The sequence below is a fragment of the Elephas maximus genome, chromosome 14 (assembly GCF_024166365.1).
Source record: "Elephas maximus indicus isolate mEleMax1 chromosome 14, mEleMax1 primary haplotype, whole genome shotgun sequence".
Classification (NCBI taxonomy): Eukaryota; Metazoa; Chordata; class Mammalia; order Proboscidea; family Elephantidae; genus Elephas; species Elephas maximus.
The window spans coordinates 28334277-28357274 of record NC_064832.1 but is presented as its reverse complement, the minus strand read 5'-3'; the positions used below and the strand labels follow the sequence as shown (position 1 = coordinate 28357274).

The window sequence follows — 22998 nt, the reverse complement described above, 5'->3', positions numbered from 1 at the left end:
GTTAAATTGAAGAAAGGCTGAACTGACTTCTAAGGGACCAATTAAGAAACCCAAGCCTGGATTATATAGGATTCTTTGGGGATTTGCGAATGTTTCCATTCTAATTTTCCGGAGACAAAAATAAAAAGGGAAAGAATTAGGGAAAAAAAAGTGATCTGTCGCATCTAGCTACTACTTTTCAAATAGGCTCTTTAGTAAATGTCTTATAATTATTTTTACCCCTGAAACCTCTCACTACTTATTGAGATTAATGGCTGATTTTCTATGACACAAAGACGACACTCCCCACACACATCTACTGAGTCATTAATGCAATGGAATGAGAAAAAGAAAAAAGAAGCATCTGAAGCCATGTTTTCATTTAAACAGGGCCATGCCTCAACACCATTAGGAATGGAATCAGCTGCACTTAAGAGTTTCTTTTATTTAGAGATGTAGAATTAGACCAAGAAATAGATCAAAATAAATCTTTTTGGTAACTGATTTTAGGGTCTCAAATACTTTTAGGGAAGTATCTTGTAAATTTAGCATTACCTTCATCTATGAGTGTTTCTATAGGTAAGAACTCAATATTCAGCTAACCAGTTAAAATTATTCTCTCAGAATTTACAAGTTTCTTAAAAGTTAATGAATCATGAGAGAAATGTTTCTTATCCTAAGACGTGTACATATGTATAAAGGAAAGGAAAAGGAATTACGTTTTTGTTTTTCCCACCTCCTAAAGTTTAACAGCTAAAATCTAAGCTCCTCACCAAACCTGAAGTGTAATCTAATAAAATGTAAAAAACAAAAAAACTATCTCTCAAGTGGAAAGGATATTTTCTCTCAATTTATAAATCATAAGACAGCTATCAATAAATATGCATAATAAAAAAACACCATTACTTATATTTAAATTCCTTTGCAAAAGAGGGTTCAAAATTGTGAGATCTCAGATTTAACAGATGATAGGACCTAGCTATAAAATATCTTTCAAAATATAAAACTTAACCAAAGGCAATGGCATTATTCTTGTTCTAAACTGGATTAAATTAACGCCAAACTTCAATGTTTAGGGGGTTAAGGAAGAGGTTAAAACATCGTCACTCTAGCATGGGTAAACAAACAAACAAAAATATGACACCAAAAAGCAACAATATCTTACAGCAGTAATAGGGGTACCGAGAATTAATACTTACAAAGTAAGTATTGCTGGGCTAAATAGGGGGCTGTTTTATTATGGTCTTCATTTTATTGTTACAAAACCTAGGAAAAAGACAAGAATGAAGTCTTTAAAAATTTAGTCACTTTATATAAGTTAGAGCATTTTGAACTGAGGTCAACAATCATTGTTTTTTGATTTTATGTAGCACAGAACAGTCAGATTACAAAGACCCACCAGCAACACTTATATATTTCACTCCAAAGCATTATTATTAGTTTAATTCACTTTTCTATTAGTTACCTTCTTTAAGTTTAAATCAAATGTGTAAATATAACAAAAATATCTAACTTGTAGCAAACCAAAGCTTCTGAAGGACATCTTATAACTGCAGATATTTTAAAATAAATTCGAAATTATACCCCAAGATCAAATGATTTCTCTCTCTCTCTCTACATACACACACACACACACACACACACACCTAATTACTACTGCAAATCCCAAATCCATATATTGTGCAATTCTAAGGATTACATTATGGAAACCCTGGTAGTACATTATAATACTAAGCTTCAGTTGCAATCTCTGAAAATAATTCACTGTGATGCTATGGCCAAAACAAAAGTTGTGAAACTGCTTGATTTAAAGAGTAAATGAAAGAGTAATGCTTAAAAAAAGGAAATTGTTTCTGCAGTTGTTCTCTACTTACAAGAGTGGGAAGGATTAAAAGCCAGTACACAAAGGCAGGAAATAGATTATAGCTCATCTTAAAAAAAAAAAAAAAATTAAAATATCTAAGTAACTTAAGTTGGTTAGAATATGTTTGATTTCTGTGGGCCATGATTGTAAATTGTAGTTTTTATACTTGCTAATGCTTTTTTTTTTTATGCTTAAGCACCTACTAAAAGATTCAGAAAAGACAAGAAATCCATCCATGCTCTTGATGTACCCCAAGTATACATCTTACATATATTATCTTCATCAAAAAAAGGATAGTACATTTTTTCATTTATTTGAAAAAATATTCCAAACCCACTGAAAAACAGAGAAAAAACCAAAATGAATTCCCACATTTCAACCCCAGCTTCCCCATCCAGCTCTACTGAAGTCTAATATTCTGCCATGCTTGCTTTTCTTTTTTTTTTTTAAAGAAAAAAGATTACACACAGTTGAAGTCCCTAGTGTGCCATACCCTGATCCCATTCCCCTCTCCCAAGATATAAACACAATCCTAAATTTGGTATTTATTTCCTATGCATGGTTTTATATGATTACTACAAACCCAGGTAGTAATCAACAACATACACTACTTCTTTCAAACTTCACATAAATGGTATCATACCATACATGACTGTATATAAACTTCTGTCACTTGTTTTTGTTTGCTGAAGTAGAAGCAGCTCTCATTTTAACAGCTGTATAACACAATTTGCCACTCTCCTGTTGCTTAACATCTATGTTGCTTTCAATTCTTTTCCTATTACAAGTAAAAATAGACAAGACTGTATTACGGCTGAGTTCTATCTAAGGCATCTAGGAATGGAACTGTTGTATTCAAGCCTATACCTTCAGCTTTACTAGGATATTGCCAGATGCTCCCATAAGCAGCATATGAAAAGTTCCCCTTTCTGTATTTCCTCCAATATTTCAAAGTACATAAAAAAAAGGTACTATCTAAATGAAAATATGTAAAACTTCCAGGGTGATCAATTCTTTCGTATTCATCAAATATTAGGTATAGTACAAGTACTAAATGTACAAATATTAGGTAATAGGATGGACTAAAATTTGATCCAAGGCACTTGCAGAAAAATAAAGCTCTGATAATAGAAATTTTCTTCACATAACTGACGAAATTTAGACACTTAGTCTAGAACTACAGTGGTAGAAATGATAAGATTCCTAATTAGGTACTGAACATAGTACCAAAGATCCAAGATGACAGAAGAGGAAAAAAATACCAAAACAAAAACAGAAAAGGTAATGATACACTGGGTGAAGAATCCTCTCTCGTTTCATTTTGGGCAGTGCTTCTCACATGTGGGGCTTCTTAAAAAAAAAAAAAATCTTACTTATAGCTTGTAAAAAAATGTAAATTCCTGAGTCCCAACTTGAGAGACTCTGATTCAGCAGGTCTGAAAAAATGCTTTTAAAATAAGCATTCTATGTTATTCTGGTACAGGTGGTCTACAGGCACCTTATACAGTAATCAATAGTAAAACAAAGCATTTTCAATTTAAAAGATTATATAGTTCATTTTTTGGCTAAGAGTAGTTAAGAGGAATTAATAGGTATCTGTTAAATTACATCAACATATTAAAAAACACGTCAGCATGAGCTAAAAAAAAAGTAATCTCAACTTATTGTTGAATATATTTGACTTTATAATGGTAGAACAGGTTGTGGATTCATTAATTATTTCAGATAACTAAACCAGATACTATTACAAAGCCTTTTTTGTAATATCACAAGGAAATTAATATTCTAAGTTTACTGTGATTGGTGAAGGAAAAACATCAAGAGGAGAAGTGATTGGGGGTGATTTTAATGAAGACCACGAGAGAGAAACCAAGGTTACCTTTTTAAAAGAATGCTACTGCAAATGTCAGGCTTTAAATTGGAACTTTAGGCTTATATACTAAAATGATATGTACTTTTAGTTTTCCACCAAGAATTCTACAAATGAAATCAGAACTTTAGTAGAAAGCCAATACTCACTTCCACTGGAATCATTTAGATACAGAAGGAAAAAAGTACAAGTATTTAGTTACACAAATCTTTGCAAATTCAGATTGTAAAAATCAAGACCATTTTTCTGTACTATTTGAAATTACAAAGTCCTATTTTCAAAGTATTTAGAATAATCTAAACTTTCCAGGTAAAAAGCTAATTTTAATTGTAAGAAAAGGTAAAAACTTACAAATTTCCACCTGCAACCTCCTTTTGTTTTTTTTTTTGCTTATACACAGCAGTAAGTAGTATAGGTCATTATTTCGTTACAGTGAAGTCAACAAGAATGTGACCTTGTTTAAATTGGGCTATAAAATGAAGATAATGTGGGCTCAGAGTATGGCCCAAAAGTGAAAGAAACCCTCCTGTGTGGCCATAGTCAACATTTCTTTCCTCAGTATATTACCTAACTTGTAGTATCAGCAACTGATTAATATTTTTTTTCCAAAGCAAGACAGCTTTCCACTCTAACAGATGTACTTAACGAATAAAAATTAAATGAAGACCAGAGAAATAGTAAAATGTTAAGAGTCTAAGAACCACAAATACCTACTATTCTCTTTATGCTGCTTTAAGGAGAAAAATGCATTTTTGGGGGTCAAAGAATGTATTCTTTATACTGTATGTGGGTACACTGACTGTTGGACCCTTCCCACCTGGTCTGTAAAAACTGGTGGGTGCAGGCTCATCTGGTCACCATTATTGCATACTGATGCTATTCTGTACAACAGCTGACAGGCAGCAAAGATCTCCCAGCCCCTGCTCCCAGCTGTAAGGGACAAGAACAGGGCTGTGGTGATACTTGTTTATTCACTGCTGCTGCTGCTCCTTAAGCAGCAAGCTGAGAAAAGCATATGCAACTAACATAGAGAAAGAAAAATGGTTCCGGTCAACCTATCTACCAGGTTTGCTCTTATCACTACGGGAAATAATTTATTTAAAAAGGCACTTTTTTAGGGGTAGGAGAGAGGAAGGGACAAAATTGGTGTCTTGATTAGAAAGGAAATCTGTGATGTATCTAAGGAAAATTAACACATGTAATGATCTACAGCTCCTAAGTTTAGATTTAACTGGTCATTTATAAAAATTCTCAGAAGAGTTTTAACCAGTTTCAGGATAAATTCATAAAAAAAGAATATCTGCTCTAGCTATTTTACTGCAAAATAAGAAAGTGTCCAAACTCCAATCAAGAAAAAAAAATTTATTTTGCTAACAAAAGGCCCCAGGATTCCAGGTACCACACATCTAATGACTACCATATATTTGATTTCAGATACTAATAGTAAAGAAATAAGATTTTAGCCTATTAGGCTTTTACAAAAAAAAAAGCCAACTACTAAAAAAAAAACAAAAAACAAAAAAACTCCACATGCCATTTACCTACTTTCAATGTGCAGTACAAGGCTAAAAACTTCGTAAGTCTATAATACTGACAGATTACCAACACATACAGAAATATTTGTACTGTTAAATTATCTTTAAACATAATGTGATGCTGTTTATACAGACCTACAACTTTAAGTTTAAAAGTAATTCTTATCCTTCAGCACATTAAGCAATTTGATTCAGAAAGTATTTTAAAAAGTCAAAAAAAATTGTACACACATAAATTATGAAAAATAAACAATACACATGCTAGAACTGACTGGTAAGTGAAGCTAATAATACCTAGTCAAGAAGGCTAGCTTTAAGGTTTATTAGAAGTGTGAAATCGTACTAATGTTTCAGATTCGGGTCATAGATTCCCAAGAAAAGTAATCTTTTATTTTTCTTAAAATTGAAAGAGTAATTTTTCTACTTTAACAGCTCAATGAGGAACAAATGCTAATAATAAAAGAAATAATTCTGAAGATAGTGACAAGATAATGTTAAATATATTTAGTACAAGTGCTAGACAATAAAGACTAACAGCAAACGCCAAAGGAGGATTTTTAAAAATTAGGACATTTAGAAACAGTAATGGATTAATACACTATTTTCTAGTGGACTAATCAGGTTTAGCAACCACATTTCAAATAGGCTATGTATGTCTCCTCCACGTGAAGTTCTAACCATGAGAACAGGAAAGTAAAACTAAGCCAAACATATGATAATGAAATATCAGCAGTGTGTTTGATGGTGCTGTGAACAAAAATTCTACTTCAAAATGACTTAATTTTCGTTAAAATTTAAAATGCTATTACATAATTAAATATTGCCTTGAAAATGCTTATCAAAAATATAATTCTGATGACTTGTCTTATTTAAATAAAAACAACAGAAATAGATTAAGGATGTATTTGCTATTTCAGGGAAAAACAGACTGATTCAAATATATACAAAATTGCTTAAAATAAAAAAAATTATTAAAAATCTACCATTTATTGAATCTTCAGAAACATTACAAAATTGCTTAAAAGGAGTTGTCCTTATAAACTAGTATTATACATTACTGACAAATAATGAGTAATTTTAAGTCTTCATATACAGACTTGTTACATTACCTTTATTTTAGTTTATCTAAATATTTTTTACAATAAAATTTTCTTCCTCTAAAGATAACTATTTAAATAAAACAGGAACATTGACAGTGTAACTGTATTTTAGGGACAATTAAGAATTTTTCCTGTCAACAAATTTATTTAATCCTGAAAACCCATTTAACCAAAAACATAAATACTGCACAAATAGGATATGAATTTATCACTGAAAAAAGATGAAAATTAACTTAATAAATCCATTTCTCCAAATCCTGACATAATGAACTAAATATCAAGGTTTAGTGAGATACAGACATTCAAGTTTGCAAATTTAAAACAGCCAAAAATCCTTACCAAATGCCTTTTAAGTGGTCATTAATGAATAGGCAATCACACATAGCAGTAAAAGCCCTTATTAACCTGTATCCTGAAATAACACATATTACCGACTAGGTTTCTCGCCCTATATGAATTGACCAAATACAAGAAAACTGTGTTGATTATCTGTGATATTAAATTACTTACTAAACAAAATTTTTGGAAGTTTGTAAGCCGCTACGTAATTATAGAGAAGGGAATTACATGATGCCAAATGTTTGTGTCCAAACAAGATCACAAATCATAAACTCTCTAAATCATGAACAACCTGTAGATTTGTTTTCATAACATAAACTAAAATGCTGGCCCTTCCTCCAGTTAACTCATTAAGGCTGTGTCTAAAGATACCTGAGATTGAACCTGGATATATTTTCACTTTTCATCTTAACGTTCTCTAACCTAGAAAACAAAGTCAGAGGGAAAATCGTACTTATTTTCATCCTATGCAAACTAGGCTAATTTTCATACCATATTCTTGAATTGAACTTACGTAGACATTATATGCCTTGTATTTATCTCAAACAACCACTTTCAGCATAGTGATGCCAATTTAAGAGTACCTGAACCTCACCCTTTCATTAAACTCTGAATTTTATTAAATTTTAACATTTTATTTAATCCAATCTGTTAATGGATTCCTGTTTCTAGGCTCATTAAACATAAATATCAAATAATTTCTAGGTTTTGCTATTATCTCAACATTCACTCTTGGGCAAACACTTGAGAATTTGCTTTAAAAAAATTTTACAGTTTAAAGTTAAAAGCATATAAGAATTCTATGACTATGATGATAATTACATTTCACTGTTAAGATTAAAAGGCACCCTGGTGACCCAGTGGTTAAAGTGCTTGGCTGCTAACCAAAAGGTCGGCAGTTCAAACCCACCAGCAGTTCGGCAGGAGAAAGATGTGGCAGTCTGCTTCTGTAAAGATTTACAGTCTTAGAAACCCTATGCGGGAGTTCTACTCAGTCCTTTATGGTCGCTATAAGTTGGAACTGACGGCAGCAGTGGGTTTTTGGATTGGTTAAGATTAAATTACACTTCTCTCGTGAAAACAAAACTTTGTTATACCCTGTATCTTAAACATATAGTTATTTTTAAGTAAAAAATTTCAAAGAAAAAAATCATAGTATGTTGTATTTTAGTAAATCTAACTTTAGCAAATGGCTTAAAAAATAAAAAAATTGTGATTAATACTTTATTACGTAAAAATTAACCAAGTAATACTTAATAATGCTGTTCATTAAATTCGTTTTCATGATACTGGATTACCATTTAGAAACCAAACAAAAATCGTATTAGCCAAATAGTATCTGAAATTTTCAAGTAAAAATCAAAGAAAACAAGTATCCAGAAATCTTGTTGCATGATAAAGTGTTTTGAGATTAAGACAATAAAAGTCTGGAAGTTTAGGCATTCTGCAATTTTATTTTTAAAGAGCTTACAACTTTTGACATGAACAATTTAACTATTTTCCTCAGAGCACCTATGAGTAAGATACTAGTTTTTGCTTAAGAAAGTGGGTTTTTCAGTTTCAATCAAATTGCCATTCTTAGTTAGAACAGTACTTGGAATACTTTTAATTCTCTTAAAATATTCTCATTAATCTTATCTAATTTTGCAGGCTCTATCTACCACTCTACCTGTCAAATAACCAAGCATCAAATGCCATTTGATTTAAACCCTCCATTTTATAAGGTGAAATGTTGACTATTTAATTATTTTACATATAACACTGTAATAACAAACTTGAGAAAGAAAAATCATTACTGCTTATTTTTAGAATACATAAGTTCAGTTGGCGACAAACCTACAAGGCAACGAGAATATGAACTGTACAAAAACATATGAAGTTTTAACAGCAAGGCTACTGACAACTCAGCATTGGCCACTTCACAGGATTTCTGTCTATTAATATATCTTTACAAATTGCTATTAGTTTACCTAAAAGTTTTAGCTCTACCAACAGTCTAGCTGAATTACATTGCAAAGATATAAAACTATCTGCTTTTAAGTTAAATTCATTAATATACCTTAATCTTCTATCATGTTCCAATGCATTATGTGAGTATTCAATCAAAGAAGTTAGGTTGTTCTCCAAAATAGGCTCTCTCCTAAAGGTCAAAACCTGCAATAAAAATGTCATGTATTATAGCATGAAGACACTCAACAGATTTCCGCCTCCTGCAGTTCCACAGTTGATCTCTGAACACAGAGGCAAGGTTTTGAAAATGACCCTAATCTTGCCTATGTTCAGAAAAGCCCTAACTCGAAAATAATGTTTTTTAAATAGAAATAACTTGATTAGAAACACCTGTGATTTTTTTTTTGTCATCGAAGCCTTTTCAAACAAATCAGATTAATATGCTTCTGCTTTCATTTCTCTTTAGGGCATTCATTTTCAAAGTAGTGAGCATGAGTGAGTGTGAGTGTGTATGTAGGTTGGTGTTAAGAGGACTGGTAGAAGGGGACTCCATAACGAAAATATCAGAAGTATACTTCGTGCTTCACAGAATTCATAAAATCTATGGCTTCAAAAATTACTCAAGAGATAGGGAAAATTTTTAACTGCCTTTTTCCTCCAATCATGAAACAGTTTAAGGATGGCAGAAATTACCATTAACTTTAATCTTCTGTCATGCCTGAATGAATAATATCAACATTTCTAAATATTTTAATAGATCACAATTGTAGCCAATCAAAATTTAGAATTTACTTTTTCAAGAAATTAAAATATTTACAACTAACAAATGGATGACCACTGAAAATGGTTTTTTAATGTTTCCAAGTATAGGTGATGGCCCAATGTATATAAGTGGTTTTTGTATTAGTTTTCACCTTTCTGAATCTTAATGACTTGGTGGCAACCCACTATACAAAAACATTAAGCTATTGTTTATAAAAATAAAAGCCCTGAACTATGATTTATAACATACTGCATATGAATCATAATGCTCTGCTGAGTTTTCCACGTTGGTTTAAGAATGGCTTAGGGAAAGAAATGAATGGAAATCAAAAAAGCCTTTATTCCTCTGCTGCCAAATATCTGATTGTTTAATGACAAAACCCACACACTCATGCGTAACTCACAAATACCAATCCAAATACAATACTTAGAAAAATTAAAATTATTTCTATAGACTTCCGTAAAACACAGGAACAAAGTCTTCTCTGAAAATTAAAGTATCTTAAGTTTAAAAATCAGAGAAGAAAAATAGTACAAACCAAAATAACAACACATGCCAAATGTTAAGTTCTTAAATAGTTGAGAAACAAAAAATACTAGATAATAGGGGACAAAAGAGGTTTGGATATAAGAAAGACAAATATTAAACCAAGTGTGTACAATAAAAAAGATGATGTAAAAAAATACCCCGAAATATTAAAACTCAAATCATTACAAAATATAGCTTATTATTTATATCTGGACACCAGTGCAAACATTCTTTAATGAAATAAGACAGGGTTAAACAAAAGATACTAAACTTGTCATATTTTGATGAGGAATATTAAGAATAAAATTGAAATACATATATACATACACAAATGTGTGTATATATGTCTGTATTTCCAATATTTGAAACCTGTCTTTCCAAAAGAAAGATTCTTTAGAGCATCTCTGAGACAGACAAGGAAAAAAAAAAAAAAAAGCAAAAAATCATTTCCCTACCAGAAAGCAATATTGATATGAAACATCTACAGTCATTTGTATACGCAATAAATTAGACTAATATGTAGACATATTAGTAATAGGATATTCTAAAATTAACATACTACTATAATTATAAGACAATCACGGGTTTAAAGTTTTAATAGTCACTTCTAAAGATTAAGTCCAAATGCACCTTAATAACATTGTATCACTTATTTTAAATAAAGTGGTAGTTACTGATTTTCTTTGGTCTTAGGAGCTGTGGGTACAAAAGTTCAGCAAGTCAAAGTTCTAATTACTTCAAAAAATTAACTGCCTGGCACAGTGTTTCTAAGTTTCCTGAATTAAAAAAAAAAAAAGTACAAAACTACACACATATTAATACTCTAATACGACAATGCTAAGATGTGTATTCTGGTTATGATTATACCAATAATTGCTTTTGCTAAAACAAGGGTTAAAAAAGAAATCAGTGTGGTTATTAAGTTTCATTAACAAAAGAAAAAAGGGACAAATGCCAATTTCAGGCGAGTAAGTCTTGGCGAGTAAGTCTTTAAAATACTGGAGACAAATTTTTATAGAATAATTTTTTATAAATAGTATGTAAATTTACAATATAATTGATTTTTAATTGAGTCTCTGGGCATTTTCTTCTTTTTTGTAAACAAATCAGCTGACCAATATTTTATTAATATTTGATTAAAATTTCTTGTGACATTCTGAAGTTACTACATACAAAAATAAATAAGTACATATATATTTATCTCCACAATATTTGGTTAAAATTTCTTATTCTGAAAAGTTACTACATACAAAAATAAATAAGTACACATATATTTATCTCCATAAAAGGAACCAAAATTTAGTATACAAAACATGATGAAACAAGGGATGATATTTTGAAATTCTCATCCTTAACCTTAATCTTTGATAAACATTAAAATAAATATTTATTAGGAAAAATGCAATGTTACACACAAACACCTAAGGCTAAATTATGTAACTTTACAAGAAAGTTAACAGCTTAAGGAAAAAAAGTCTAATAAAAATCATGCTTTTATTTGAATTTTAAAATATTGTGTGAAGGGCAAATGCTACCAGGAAGACTGACACCTTTTTGGGCTCCCACTCTCCCACAGTGTGTAAATACAGCTTTAAAGAGGTGAGCTACTAGAGCAATACCATCCCCCAGCATCATTTTCCAGTGGTAACAGGACTTTTCTAGTTCTTAGAATAGAAGATAAATTACAGCTATCAGTTTCTACAGCAAAATGTGGATAGGAACTTGTAAATATTAAAAAACATACATCTGTTAGAACTTAAACCTACATGCCCACAAATCTAAAACCAAAATTGTCCTCTTATCCAGCATCACATACTAGAGAAAATATTTTGAATGCTGTGAATTTTATTTAGGCGCTAGTGTATTCTCAAGGTTTAAGTGATATATTTTAAATGAAGGAATCCTTTGCTTCTCTTAAATATGGCTTATTAAACAATCCTTCACCCATCACCCCTCAAGCAAACAAAACCCCTCATAAACCAACACGCTAAAAGTATGATTAAATTTTATCAGCACAGTGGAATGTAATCCCCCCATAAATATCTGTAAGTCACTTGTAATAATTTCCAATAAAAACCAATAACAACAGTAAAAAAGCAAAACCCACTAGGTTCTGTACTTTAAGGTATATTTAAAATAGAAATGGGATTGCCTACAATTTAATTAAATCAAATTTTATGGAGGAAATTTTTATGAAATGATCCAAAATAAACAGCCTTGAATAAGGTAATGAACAATGGGTTCTGTAATTGAAACTTTTGTTACAAAAGCAGTACAAAATGCATAGCAGGATGTATAAACTTAGTTATTTCACTTATTAACAAATTGTATTTACAGCCCTACAGAGATGTTTAAAAGTCACAGAATTTTTTTCTTTATTTGAATATTTTCTAACAATGTGTATTTTATCTACTGTGAAAATACAAGTTTCAAAATTTCAATTACTACTCATAAGAGGATATAAATTGCTAAAAAATCCCTTTTCAAAGCATCTACAGCTATTTTGTTTATCAGCGAGTTTACTGCTTTTCTTTGAAAACCACACCCGCCTTTTATCAAGATGCAATGAAACTGAATGATAAGCTTGGTAATAAATAGAAATATACTGATGGTTGCCTCAATCAACGTTAAACAAAAGTCAGTGAAAACTTATCAAATAAAGCACACCACATTCACACTGCTGTACACACAACACGTCAACCCTGGCATATACAATATATTCAAATGAATTTATCAAAGGAATAAAATTATATATACACCTGTTCCTACTTGCCTGTTGTAACTCTCTAAACTAAGAAACATAAATTCCTTGTATATTAAAGTTTTCAGTCCATTGCAGTGGCTGAATTACCAAAATCTACATATTTTAAATTAAGTGTAAAGAGTTCTTAATATATATTCAATTATTATGGAAAATGTGGAAACGCTAATTCGTTAACATCAAGAAAATTAAAATTTCCATTTGGTATTTTTGCCCCCCCCCCAAAAAATCCCCCGTAATCTGCATCCAACAAATAGATGGAGCTTGACAAGAAAATTTTCTGTCAAGAAAAAAAAAAAAAGTCACTAAATCCTCCACGCGTTCTTTAACAATAAAGAACAGGGTAAAAATATATAAAAGTTCTGTAATTTTAGCCAGCAGAAATGTAATTTTGAGGAAATAGCCTCTATATTTTTACTTTTAATACACATTTCAGAAACACCCGAAAGCTCTTAATGGGAGAAAAAACTATCAAACACCAACTTTTTAAAAAAAAAAAAAAACTCCTCGTCTTACGTTTCATAACTATTTCCGTGGTTCTCTGGTTAAAAGTAAAATTTTTTCGAAAAGGCAAGAATTGTAATCTAGAGTTCAACATTCAAACCCCCCAGTCCCGCTTCCTTCCAGCCAATCAGGGGGTCACAAATCCAGTGTTTAGGGAGCTCCGTTAGACCCAATTTGAAAAACATCACATTGCGTTCTCCTATTCTCCTCGGGAAAGATTCTCAGGGAGGGCGGGTCCCCCAGTCTCTATAGAAATAAGAAATCGATCGAGCGTTCTATCAATTCCAGGGGGGGAAACTCTTTGGGCAAGCAGTCCTAAAGAGCGTGACTGAGGCTCCCAGGCAGCGTTATTCCTCTCTGCGAACAACTCAACAGCTGCTGCAACACCATCTCCCGAATATTTGCAACCCAGAGCCGCGCGCCCCGCACGCAAAATACCACACCAGCAAAGGTTAATCGGCTGGTGCTTTCAGCGTGGAAAAGGGCTCAGGATCTCATGCATCTTTAATGAGGAATTTTGACAAAAGTCATTATCTGTAAAGTGTTAAAGTTAAACGCGTCACTGCCTCAAATCCTTCAAGAGTGGTCGAGTAAGAACTGACAGAAACCACGAGCTAAAAAAAGGGAAAGACAAATAACACCCCTCCCTCTGCCCTCCCCCTCGGAGTCAAGAGAGTTCCCAAGAAAAGGTGGAGATTGCAAAATTACCGTTAAGTTGTCCGCGTAAAGACTTTTCGGGAGGAAAACAGCAATACACTTCCCAGATTGCTTTTTTCCCTTGCGACATGGTTCAAAGACTGGAGAAGGAAAAAGTCTTCTAAAAAAAGTGCGACTCGGGAAGGGTACAGAGCAGAAGGAAATGGCAAGCTGGAAGCCCCGTCTTTCATCGCACCCATTACACCCCTCCCCCCAAGAAAGGACAATATCGTGAGCGCAAATGACAAAAATTCCTAGCAAGAACCGGCACCCAGCACCTATCCTAGGGGCCCGCTCGAACATCAAACGCCTGCCCCCGCCAGTACCCCCGCACTGGAAAAGCCGGACGCCGGCGGGGCTCCCTCACCTCAACACCCTTACCCGGACCGAGGCGCGCGGACCGGGTGGCGGCGTGGGGCGGCGAAACGCACATTCCCGGGGCACCTCGCACTTGGGCGTCAGAAGACGACAACATACACGACTGGGTCCCGAGGAGAACACTGGCGACCACCCCGGACCGGAGGCACCCGTTACCCCGGGTCCTGCATATTCCGTCGACCCGAAGTTTCTTGTCATGAGAAGGCGGCCATCAGCCGGCCGCGAAGACTGCGAGAAAAGGCGTCTCGGTTCGGAAAGGCGAGGTGGGGTAGGTCCGGGGGTGAGCGGGCGCTCGCCCCCTCCTCCTGTCAAGGAGCCACGGCCCGAGAGACCCCGCCGCGCCCTCTCGCCCGCTCGGGCGGGGGGTCGTGCTGACAGATCCGCTCGCTGGGCGGCGGCCGCTCCGCCGCAGCCGGTGCGCGTCCCGCTCAAACTGCAGCTCCCCTCCCCCCACAGTCGTCTCTCGCCGCTCCCGCCACATTCCGCCCGCCCCCGCTCACTCGCGGACAGCCAAGCTGCCCCCAACCCTGTTTCCTTGGACTTCTGGCAACTGAAGTGAGGGCGGATCCAGTGCCCACTCCCTGCACCCCCCACCGCCTGCCGGTCCCACCACTGCCACCTCCGGAGTCCCGCTCTGCTACTTCTTCAGGCTCTTACCGACTGCGCCAGCCCTGGCGAAGCTCCGCGAACTGCCCTTTGCTAGAAGTAATTTTTGGCGATTTTTTAATGATTTTTCGGCGAAGTCTTAGTGGCGCTATACTCTCGGACAGGTTATCCCGTCTCTCCCGCTAGATTGATGAGATCAGGCATCACTCGAAAATGGCGCCGAAAGCGCTGAGGCTCCTCATTCAAATTCTTTAGAGCCAACCCCGCCGCCCCGGGGCATGCCGGGAACGCGGGCTGCCTCCACAGCTGTCAATATAGCCTCTCAACCCCCCGCCTCTTGCTTTCCCGACAGTTTTGCGCATGCGCAAACTCGTGCCCCAAGCCCCAGGCCTACACATGCGCATAATCATCCTTGTTCGCCGCTCTCCCTTCGCTTCCTTGGTCGCAGCTGTCCCACCTCTTTTCTTGCGCGTGCGTGCAGCGCTTTCTATATTCAGCAGCGGAGGTGAAGCGACCGTGAGGACTGTCAGCCCAAAGGTCCATAGGTCCGTATTTAAATAGACAGACACTTATTCCACTGTTCGAGGTAAACAAACAAGAAAGGGTACAGCTAAGGCGAAAACAAAAGCGACTTTCAGCCAGTGCCTAGACTCCAAGCAGCGAATTTGTTTCTGAGACCTTGTGTATGGATACACGTGTACTTAAAACAGCCCCGCCAAAGTACTGAGCGCTCGCTGTAGTCCAACGTTTTACATGAACTATCGCTGTTAAACCTCAGAACAACTTTATCAGGTAGGTGCTGTTATTCTCTGTTTACAGACCAGGAAAACAAGGCTTAGGGACATATAGTAATTTGACTAACGCGGCACAGCTAGCAAGCACGTGGACGAGTCCAGATCTGTCAGATTCTAGACTCGGGGACATTTTCTACCACGCTGTACTGCCCAATCCGAGCGCACACGGGAGGCGTGGTTGTGTGTGTTTACATCTTTATTGCAGCCTAGGGTTTTTTTTTTTAGGGTAGGGTTAATGATTACTGAAGTCGGCTAGAGTTGTTCTCGGCAACGGCTGCCTGTTGCGAAGGCGCATTCATTAAATCCTTTTCTCACACCGTCTTGTCCTTAAACATTGTGCTCTATTTTGGGGATGTGAATGGGCAGTCTTTGGGTGTCACTTAGGGTAACGTGATAACATGGCGTGGTACGTGAACTGAACGTAGCAACGTATTCATAAAATACTAACAGCTACCAAGTACTGACTGTACCATGTGCTGGACACTGTGCTAAACGCTTTACATATTTATTGTGCTTGGTGCTCACAACAGCCGTATGAAGATGGTATCATCCTTATTTTACAGATGAGAACATTTAAGACTCAGATTAAGAAACTCCCCCAAAGTTGTAGAACTAGTTAAGTGGACCAGACCAAACCAAACCCAGTGCCCTCAAGTCCATTCCGACTCATAGCGACCCTATAGGGCAGAGTAGAACTGCCCCATAGAGTTTCCAAGGAGCGCCTGGCGGATTTGAACTGCCAACCCTTTGGTGGTTAGCAGCTGTAGCACTTAACCACTATGGCACTAGGGTTTTCAGTTAAGTGGAAAAAAAAATTTTTTTTTTAAACTGGGTGCTTTGATGGGGCGTTGGCAGCTGTGGGATTCGAACCCACGCCCCCGAAGAGACCGGAGCCTTAATCCAGCGCCTTAGACCGCCTGGCCACTCAGTGGAAAAAAGGAAGACCCTCAACGAGGTGGACTGACACAGTGGCTGCAACAAAGAGCGCAAGCATAACAAGGATTGTAAGAATGGCAGGACCAGGCAGTGTTTCCTTCTGTTGTGCATAGGGTCGCTATGAGTCAGAAGTGACTCAACGGCACCTAACAACAACATGATAGAGCATAAGTCATGATAAGGTTGCTCATATTTTAGTACCTTCCTTAAAACCTTAAGAATTCATTTATTTTGGAGAGTTACCCTACCTGCCACCAGGCAAATCATGAGGAAACTTTTTTAAAATTATTATTATTGTACTTCAGATGAAGATTTACAGAACAACCGAGTTTCTCATTAAACAATTAGTACACATATTGTTTTGTGACATTGATTACCAACCCCACGACATGTCAGTAATCTCCCTTCTTGACCTTGGGTTCCCTATTACCAGCTTTCCTGTCCCCTCCTGCCTTCTAGTCCTTGCTCCTGGGCTGGTGTGCCCATTTAGTCTCATTTTGTTTTATAGGCCTGTCTAATCTTTGGATGAAGGGTGACCCTCAGGAGTGACTTCATTACTGAGCTAAAAAGGGTATACGGGAACCGTACTCTCGGGGTTTCTCCTGTCTCTGTCAGACCAGTAAGTCTGGTCTTTTTTTGTGTTAGAATTTTTTCTCCATTTTTCTCCAGCTGTGTCTGGGACCCTCTATTGTGATCCCTGTCAGAGCAGTCAGTGGTGGTAGCCAGGCACCATCTAGTTGTGCTGGGCTCAGTCTAGTGGAGACCGTGGTAGATGTGGTCTGTCAGTCCTTTGGACTAATCTTTCCCTTGCATCTTCAGTTTTCTTTATTCTCCCTTGCTCCTAACGGGGTGAGACCAGTGGAGTATCTTACATGGCTGCTCACAAGCTTTTAAGACCCCAGACACTACTCACCAAAGTAGCATGTACAGCATTTTCTTTATAAACTATGTTATGCCAGTTGAGCTAGATATTCTCCAAGACCATGGTCCCCACAGCTCTCAGCCCAGTATTCGGTCCTTAGGAGGAAACTTTTAAAAATTGCATTGCTCAGATTAGATTTTAACATTGTTTTTGACAGTTGATTTTTTTCCTGATCTCAATTTTCTAAAGAATCCAACAGTTTAAAATCTGAGGTACTGCCACATTTTTTCCAGTGTTTGTTGTAAAACAACTTGCTTTGCCTGGGCTGAACCATATGAGTATAATCGTATCACATCACTGGGAGGTTAAATAAGAGAAGGGATATGAAAATGCCTTCAGTACTAAGAAGTAGGGAAATGGAAGACAGCCAGCAAGGTTTGCATTTATTGAGATACAAGTAGAAAAGAAATGGATTTTAACAAATTTGAAATCATCAGGAAGTAACATGGCAGAGTAGTATGTCATATCTCTGGCTGTTTTATGCACTGGCTAAGGAGGTGGGCTGCCTGGGTTTGAATCTCAGATTTGCCACTTACTGGCTCTGTGACCTTAACCTTAGAGTGAGTTACTTTGCCTCAGTTTGACCTTCTGTAAAGGAGTAATATTAGTATCTCATTGGGTTGTTGTAAAGATGTAAATGAGATAATATTTTCAAGACATCTGAACAGTACATAGCATATCAGTAAATGTTAGCTATTGTTTTGAAACAGTCATTAATACTGATCTTTTAAAGTGGCTTCTTCAATAGGTGTTTTAAAAATAAAACTACAATTGGTGCCTTGAGTTGTTTGCATTCTTGTTTTAGCCCCTTAAAATGATAAATCAGCCATATAAATCATATATGAATAATGATTTGTGTCAGATCAATATAAGGATATTAATTTACCATTTCCTAAGAGTAATATATGGAAATGGAATAGTTTTATTTCTTTTTCTGTTTATTAAAGGAAAAAAATTAGGCGAATATAAAATATAAAAAGAAAGAAAAGCCACCCAAATTTCTAACATCCAGACATAAACATATATCCTTTGTACTTCAAAAATAAAAAGTACTTGTGGCGTGAAAAGGCAGCCCTGGTGGAGGAGTGGCTAAGTGCTTGACTGCTAAAGGAAACGTCCACAGTTCGAACCCACCAACTGCTCGCTCCACGGGAGACAGATATGGCAGTCTGTCTCTGTAAAGATTTACAGCCTTGGAAACCCTGTGGGGTAGTCCTTTAGGGTTGCTATGAGTCAGAATCTATTCAATGGCAACCAGTTTGGTGGGGTGAAAAGCCTAGAGAATGTCTGGAGAAATGGTGTGTTAAGGGAACTTATTTGCAGGATTGTATTAGAACTTCGTGAACTGGTAAATAACACAGCCTGGCATCCACCTGTAGAATTTTTATCTAGGTATAGTCTATCAAGAGTATTCTACAGTCTGTAGAATTCTAGATGTTGATAAATAATAACATGTACCGAGTACCTGGTATGTATGTATTTTCCTGTTGAATCCTCATAATAACTCATGAGGTGGGTGCCAGTTATTCTCCGTACTTTGCATGGACTACAGTTTGTGTTCCCCACGTGTCTGTCAGTCTGTCGTACTGTGGGGGCTTGCATGTTGCTGTGATCCTGGCAGCTATGCCATTGGTGTTCAAATACCAGCAGGGTCACCCGTGGCTGGACAGGTTTCACCTGAGTTTTCAGACAAAGACAGACTAGGAAGAAGGACCGGCGGTCTACTGAAAAGAATTAGCCAGTGAAAACCTTACGAATAACAGCAGAAGATAATCTGATATAGTGCCGGAAGATGAGCCCCTCAGGTTGGAAGGCACTCAGAAGTAAGACTGGGGAAGAGCTGCTGCCTCAAAGTAGAGTTGACCTAATGAAAGAGCTGAAGAAAAAAATTCAAACCTCGGGTTACAATACTGAAGGATTCTACAGGGAGAATATTAAATGATGCAGGAAGCATCAAAAGAGGATGGCAGGAATACACAGACTCACTCTGCCAAAAAGAACTGGTCAACATTCAGCCATTTCAGGAGGTGGCATATGATCAGGAACTGATGGTACTGAAGGAAGAAGTCCAAGGTGCACTGAAGGCATTGACAAAAAACAAGGTTTGGGGAATTGATGGAATACCAACTGAGATGTTTCAACAAATGGATGCAGCCCTAGAAGTGCTCACTTGCCTATGCCAAGAAATTTGGAAGACAGCTACCTGGCCAACCAATCTGGATACTGAGCAAATAATCTAAGAAGCTGGACTATATTAAGAAGGACAGGGCATCAGGATTGGAGAAAAGACTCATTAACGATCTGCATTATGGAGATGACATAACCGTGCTTGCTGAAAGTGAAAAGGACTTTAAGCACTTACTAATGAAGATCAAAGACTACAGCCTTCAGTATGGATTATACTTTAACATAAAGAAAACAAAAATTCTCACAACTGGACCAATAAGCCACATCATGATAAACGGAGAAAAGATCGAAGTTGTCAAGGATTTCATTTTACTTGGATCTACAATCAACACCCATGGAAGCAGCAGTCATCAATCAAAAGACGCATTGCATTGGTCAAATCTGCTGCAAAAGACCTCTTCAAGGTGTTGAAAAGCAAAGATGTCACCTTGAAAACTAAGGCGTGCCTGATCCAAGCCATGGTATTTTCAATCACGTCATATACATGTGAAAGCAAGACAGTGAGAAAGGAAGACCTAAGAATTGACACCTTTGAATTGTGGTGTTGGTGAAGAGTATTGAATATACCATGGATTGAAAAGTTTGGCCAAAAGAATGAACAAATCTGTCTTGGAAGAAGGGTGGCCGGAATGTTCCTTAGAGGCAAGGATGGCAAGACTGCATCTCACATACTTTGGACATGTTGTCAGGAGGAATCAGTCCCTGCAGAAGGACATAATGCTTGGTAAGGTAGAGGGTCAGCGGAAGAGAGGAAGACCCTCTATGAGACGGATTGACACAGTGGCTGCAACAATGGGCTCAAGCATAGCAACAGTTGTTAGGATGGGACAGGACTGGCCAGTATTTTGTTCTGTTGTGCATAGGGTCGCTATGAGTCGGAACCAACTTGACAGCACTGAACAACCACAACCATAAAGTTTATGTAGAGGTCACTATTAGAATATTTAAGACCACTTAATTTAAAATATTATTTAATAAACAAAAAATCTTTAAGTAAAACTTCTTGATTCACTAAAATGGGGGAAAACAAAATCAACATTGTTACTGTGCTTGATTGGAAAAGATGGTCTTTTGAAAACTATGAATTTCATCTTTGACCACAAGGGGGCGCAGATTCCTGAATAAAATCTGAGAGAGAGAAAAAAAAAAGAGGGGTTTACTTTAAACCATCAGATTCATGGGTAGAACACTAATAAGAAAACCTGTTCGGAACATGAATACTCCACAAAGTGGTGTACTTTATGGAAGAAAGCATTTAATTATTAGGTACTCAGGGCAATAGTTTTCAGGTTTCTTGCATCTTCAAAACTGTGAAGAGCTTAATCCCACTGCTCTCCTTCCACCTACCCAGTTTGCAGCTCAGCACACTCCTCTGCTTGTCACAGGAGTAGAACTGAAATAATAATTTTAAATCTGGGTTTTTACTTGGAAATTGGAATGCAGTTGCCAGCAAATGGTAAACATGGGTAGTGTGGTGAGCAAAGGACTTGAAGTTTAGTGACTTGTTCCTGCTGTTTCTAATGAGTAAGCTATAGCTGATAGAGGATTGACTTCGACATACTAACTTACTTAATAAAACAGTGAAAGCTATAGATCTGTTTAGTTTTCAAGAACGAGTGAAGACTCCCAAGAAAAAAATTATGAATAGTGACTTGAAAACTGGAGACCCAGGGTGGCATGGATGGTTAAGTGCTCCACTGCTAACAGTTGGAACCTCCCCTCCCCAGAGAGTAAGTCTGGTGACCTGCTTCTGAAAGGCCACAGCTTAGAAAACCCTAGGAAGCAGTTCTACTCTGCACACATGAGGTCACCATGAGTCAGAATTAACTCCATGGCACCTAACAACAACAACCAAGTTTTTAAGTTGTTTTTAGTGGTCATGGAGTTGATTCTGATGCATAGCGACCCAGTGTGACAGAGTAGAACTGCCCCACAGGTTTCCTAAGCTGGAATTTTTATGGGAACGGATCTCTAGGCCTTTTTCTCCCATGGAGCTGTTGAGTGGGTTCAAACTGCCAACCTTTTGATTAGCAGCTGAGCGCTTAACCATTGCACTACCAAGGCTCCTTGAAAATTTAGTATACACTAGTAAATGTTTTAAAAACTATTTGATTAATGAGTTCTTAATGTGCTTTGAAATTTCTTTATTCCTTGTTGATCTTGTTTTTCTGAAGAGTACTTAATTAAAAAAAAAATCTTTTTATTTGGAAATTTCAAATTTACAAAAAGTTGCAAAAATTTAAAGTTCAATGTACATCTGTATCATTTGCTTGCTTTCATGCCTCTCTCTTTATACATTTATTTACATACAATTTTTTTTCTGAACCATCTGAGGTTAAGTTACATACAACCTGGCCCTTAACCCCTAAATACTTATTTCTCATAAAAAAAATAAGCTTCATAAATTTATATTGAAACATTGTATTCTAGTTTTGTAAGTTAACTTAATAATGCCTTTTATATAGCATTTTCCCCTTCAGTACAGGATCCATTTTAGGGTCAGGTATTACATTTAGTTGTCGTGTCTCTTTACTTTGTAACATGTCCACAGCCTTTGTCTTTTATGACCTTGACATTTTTGATGACTACAATTCTACCTCCCCCCCTTAATAGAATGTGCCTGATTTTGCATTTGTCTGATGTTTCCTCATGATTAGATTGATGTTATGTGTTCTCAACTTGACTACCGCACAGGTGATATTTTGGCCTTCTCAGGGTATTATCTCTGGAAGCACATGACAGCCATCTGTCCTTATTGTTAATTTTGATCACTGTCGTGGGTTGAATTGTGTCCCCCCAAAATATGTGTCAGCTTGGCTAGGCTTTGATTCTCAGTAAATCAATTTTGGCAGTTCAAGTCCACCAGCTGCTCGTTGGAAACTCTTTGGGGCACTTCTGTTCTGTCCTATGAGGTTGCTATGAGTCGGAATCGACTCGATTGCAATGGGTTTGGTTTTTTGGTTGTAAATCCTACCTCTAGGATGTTAATGAGGCAGGATTAGAGGCAGTTCTGTTAATGAAACAAGACTCAATCTGCAAGTTCAGATTGTGTTTTAAGCCAATCTCTTTGGAGATATAAAAGAGTAAAGTGAGCAGAGACACAGGGGACCTCATGCCACCAAGAAAGCAATGCTGGGAGCAGAGCGTGTCCTTTGGATCTGAGGTTCCGGTGCTGAGAAGCTCCTAGAACAGGGGAAGACTGATGACAAGGACCTTCTCCCATAGCCAGCAGAGAGAGAAGGCCTTCCCCTTTAGCTGGAACCCTGAATTTGGACTTCGAAGCCTC

General features: G+C 36.7%; 2 long non-coding RNA genes across 12 annotated transcripts in view; one reads left to right on the top strand and one right to left on the bottom strand.

Annotated features, from left to right (window-relative positions):
- LOC126058351 (uncharacterized) overlaps positions 1-22998 on the bottom strand; it is a 103376-nt gene that overhangs the window by 18529 nt on the left and 61849 nt on the right. For 10 of the 11 annotated variants that reach the window (XR_007513203.1, XR_007513201.1, XR_007513202.1 and 7 more), the window contains 2 exons: positions 8747-8841; positions 1179-1245 (listed from right to left, as the gene is read on the bottom strand). This is a non-coding gene — a long non-coding RNA (uncharacterized LOC126058351). Of the gene's footprint in view, positions 1-1178; positions 1246-2486; positions 2622-8746; positions 8842-22998 lie in introns of all 11 variants that reach the window. The other variant, XR_007513204.1, reaches the window with a different exon arrangement.
- LOC126058354 (uncharacterized) overlaps positions 15590-22998 on the top strand; it is a 66998-nt gene continuing 59589 nt past the window's right edge. The window contains exon 1 of the long non-coding RNA XR_007513206.1: positions 15590-15665. This is a non-coding gene — a long non-coding RNA (uncharacterized LOC126058354). The remainder of the gene's footprint in view (positions 15666-22998) is intronic.